Raw genomic sequence first — 3825 nt, 5'->3', positions numbered from 1 at the left:
AAAATAAAGTTTAAAAAGGAGGAAGTGACTGATTCTATAAGAAATGATTCGGGATTTAAAAGGGCTTGGGGACTGTACAGTCAGGGGTGACTTTTCTCAGTATTGTGGGGTGCGGCCCACCCACGGGGTGACGGGCCTTCTGAACACAGGGACGGAAGAAAATGATTGTCCTGTGTACTGCAGATTACCGATAATGTGTGTAAACAAAATAGGATAGCGTGGGAGTTCGAAAATACGCTTAGGGATTTAAAATATATATATTAAATTGAGTGAAAAATTGTTAGGCTAGAAAATGCTTAGGCTAGAAAATATTTATCTGGGATCTGGCCCAAGGGAGAGGCTGTTTCCATCACATTTGCAGGTGCACAATGATGGGTTGAGGACAGCCACCTTTCCCTGCATCCCCCTGAGGGAGGAGGGGACCCAGCCTTGGGGCCACGGGACCCTCCCATAGCCAAATCACGTCGGACAGGCTTTCCTGTGTTACAGAAACCTGGAGAGATACCCCAGGGACTGTTGCAAAATGTCACTTCTGTGCAATGACTGGTTTTCAGTCCGGAGTCTAACTCCACAATCCTACCCAGCCTCGGAGGGGGGCAACCGGGCTGGGTCACCTGCACAGTGCAGGCTTCTTGGTGAGGTCTGGTGAAATGAACTCAATTTCCAAATGCAAGAACCAAACACCATGAGAGTCTCCCTGTCGTCTCCCAGCCAGTGTGGGTGGCAGGCGGTGGAAGCTGAGGATTGAGTGAGGTCCCACTAACTCAAGGAGCTGCCTGTCCCGTCTCATCCCCGCTACTGCTTTGCCCACACGACAAAGCGCCGCGTCGCGGCGCTGTTCACTTGGGGACATCCAGCCGCCTCCGGGCTGCGAGGACGCAGCATCACTGTCCGAACGAGGCCTGGGCGACCCTGTGCGACCCCCTCTCCCCAGACACCTGCCGCGGACCAGCTGAGCGCCAGCCCGGGGACCACTGAGCAGCAGCCTCGCCCAGGTTCCCCGGGGCTCAGCTCCGCCCGTCATTCTGCCGGGAAGGAAGGAGCAGGGCCAGTGGGGTGGGGTCCAGCCGGGTCAGGGTTCCGGTCGGGGTGGGGTCTAGCCGGGGGCGGGGCTCAGCTGGGGGCGGGGCCCAGCCTGTCTCACCGCCCGCGGGACGCACGGGAGCCCCAGGCGCTCTCAGCGCTCTGAGAACGGGAAGTCACAGTCTTGTCACCAGACTGTCCATGGGTCACAGAAGACTCATCGGAATGTTAAGGGAGTCATGAAAAGGGACGGATCCGATGGAGAGGCTCCGGCGTCCGCGGAACGAGGGTCACCACACCGGGTGGCCGTTGGAGGTGGACAGCGTGACGGGGACCAGGCTCAGCGTCACCTCTGCTCGTGGGTCCACAGTGACCGAGACGCGGCAGCGCGCGGTGGCGCAGGACACTCTGCGGTCTTCCGGCCGCCCCGTGGGCGCGGGGACGGGGGGCGGACAGCGGGGACGCGCACGCAGCCTGCCACCCTGGGGACCGCCGCGGGGATCCCCAGAATCCCCCAGACCCCGCGCGGTGGAAAGAAGCCAGCTGCCGGGACGGTGGGAAGTGCTCAGAGGTTTATTCGCCCCGTTCCGGGCACAGGGCGCTGCTGCGTCAGTGCAGCTGGCATTTCTGGCGACAGGAGTCAGCTTTGACCTGGAGGTACCGCAGGCCCCTCACCCCACTTTCCCCTGCGGAAAGCGCCACGTGCTCCCCACTGCACTCCAGCGCGAAGCAAGGCGCAGAAACACAGAACCTGACACCCCCCTCACTTCCAAGCAGCTCTCCCCCAAGCTGCGGCCACCCCATTCTCCACCGGGAGGGGCTCCTGAGGGGGTGGCTGGGGCTGCCCGGAGGGGGCAAGGAGGAAGTCGGGGACACTGGCGGGGTGGCCTTCCTCACTGAGAGCTGCTGCTCGGCCTCCTGGGTGGCCCCGTTCTGCTGTCATAGAGTTTGTCAGGGTGGCCCTTGCCCTGTGCTTTGGCTAAGGCTGTGACACTGAAGTCTACTGCTGGAGGAGGGGTCTCAGGAATGACTGTGGTTGGTGCCTGAGCGAGTGCAGTAAGGCGGGCACCCCACAGTACTGATGGCCGGGGCCTAGTGGGAAGGGGGCAGTGGGCTCACACTCCCGGGCTTTGAGGGCCCCATCCTAAATTCAGGGGAGTCTAAGCTATAGCGTTGGGTCATGCCGTGTTTAAGCTTCTTCCAGCCCAGGTGATAGATCTCCAGCACGTTGAGAAAGAGGGACAGGCAGGCCACGGCCAGCATGAAGATGATGAAGATGGTCTTCTCCGTGGGCCTGGAGATGAAGCAGTCCACGGTGTTGGGGCAGGGCCACTTGTCACAGCGGTAGAGTGGCTTTAGCTGAAAGCCGTACAGGAAGTACTGACCGGTGATGAAGCCCACCTCGAACAGCATCTTGAAGACGGTGGTGAAGACGTAGGTCCGCAGCAGGGCCCCCGCGATGCGGACCTTGCCCCGGTCGTCCCGCACCGGGGACCTGTCCCGCTCTTTCCTCTTCTGTTCCGTGCGCACGATGTGCAGCACGTGGCCCAGGTAGATGAGGGTGGGCGTGGACACGAAGATGATCTGGAGCACCCAGAAGCGGGTGTGGGAGATGGGGAAGGCCTTGTCGTAGCAGACGTTCTCACAGCCCGGCTGCTGGGTGTTGCAGGTGAAATCGGACTGCTCGTCACCCCACACCGACTCCACCCCGGCTCCCAGCACCAGGATTCGGAAGATGAACAGGACGGTCAGCCAGACCTTGCCGGTGACCGTGGAGTGCTCCTGCGCAGCATCCAAGAGTCTCCCCAGGAGGCTCCAGTCGCCCATTGCTTCGGACTGCCAGCCTGTGAGGGAACGTTGCCTGTTAATACGCAGGTAGCACAGGTGAGCTGCAGGGCCACCACCCACAGGGGCAGGTGTCACTGCGCATGGGGGTTGGGATGCGGTGTCACTGGGTGGCTGTCCTCCCACTTCTGTTGAGGGCTCTGCATGTGTGAGCGCATGCATGTATGCATGTGTGTGCGTGGCCTGTGCGAATGCATGCATGTGTGTGCATGTGTGTTTCAACGTGTGTGTGCATATGTGTGATATGTACACATGTGGGTCTACGTGTATCGAACTGTGTTCCTTTATCCATGTGCATATTTACATGTGTGTGTGCATGTACATGTGTTTATTGTGAGTCCCCATCGGTGTGTGTCCATACATAGCACCCACTACTGTGCCACCCAAGGTCGACAGCACCAGTGTGGCACTGAGCTACGTCGCCCTGCACAGTGTGGCAGAAATCAGACGACCACAGGTCACTCAACTCACTTCAGAGACCAAGAAAGGGAGGTGACCGCCTCAGGGACACGGACCTCTCCCGGCCTCACCCCGGTCTCTGCAGGAGCTCCGGGGCCTCGCGTGCAGCTGGCCAGGTCCTCATCCTGCCCCTCCCGTTCCTGTGACATTAGAGCAACTCCCGCCCCAATCGCCACCGCGCCTGTGCCACCGGCAGACGTCCCGCCATGCACTCTGCTCCCTCCTCTCTCACAGTCTCTCTGCGGCTTCGCAAACGTTACATAAATGGCTCACTGCTGCGCGTCCCCAGGCAGGAGCCCGCGTCTCCCTCTGCGCCGTGGGGACGACGGTCATCCGCAGGGATCGGCCTCTCGGGTGGGGGCAGTGAGACCGTGGGCCTCTTCGTGAAGGTGACAGTGCTCCTCTGACGTGGGGGACCAAGACTACAGGGTGTTGTCGGTGTCGCCTCCGCTCAGACGGGCCAGGGGCTCCAGATGGGGCCAGACCGAGCCGCTGTCG

The 3825-nt window shown here is 60.8% G+C and overlaps 1 pseudogene; it reads right to left on the bottom strand.

The window, feature by feature from the left end:
- Positions 1-1313: 1313 nt before the first annotated feature.
- Positions 1314-2850, bottom strand: LOC105292142 (annotated as a pseudogene).
- Between the last annotated feature and the right edge of the window lie 975 nt (positions 2851-3825).

This window comes from Pteropus vampyrus, unplaced genomic scaffold, assembly GCF_000151845.1.
Source record: "Pteropus vampyrus isolate Shadow unplaced genomic scaffold, Pvam_2.0 Scaffold52, whole genome shotgun sequence".
In the NCBI taxonomy this organism is placed as follows: domain Eukaryota; kingdom Metazoa; phylum Chordata; class Mammalia; order Chiroptera; family Pteropodidae; genus Pteropus; species Pteropus vampyrus.
The sequence above is the reverse complement of the archived record's forward strand: the minus strand, read 5'-3'. Positions and strand labels throughout refer to the sequence as shown.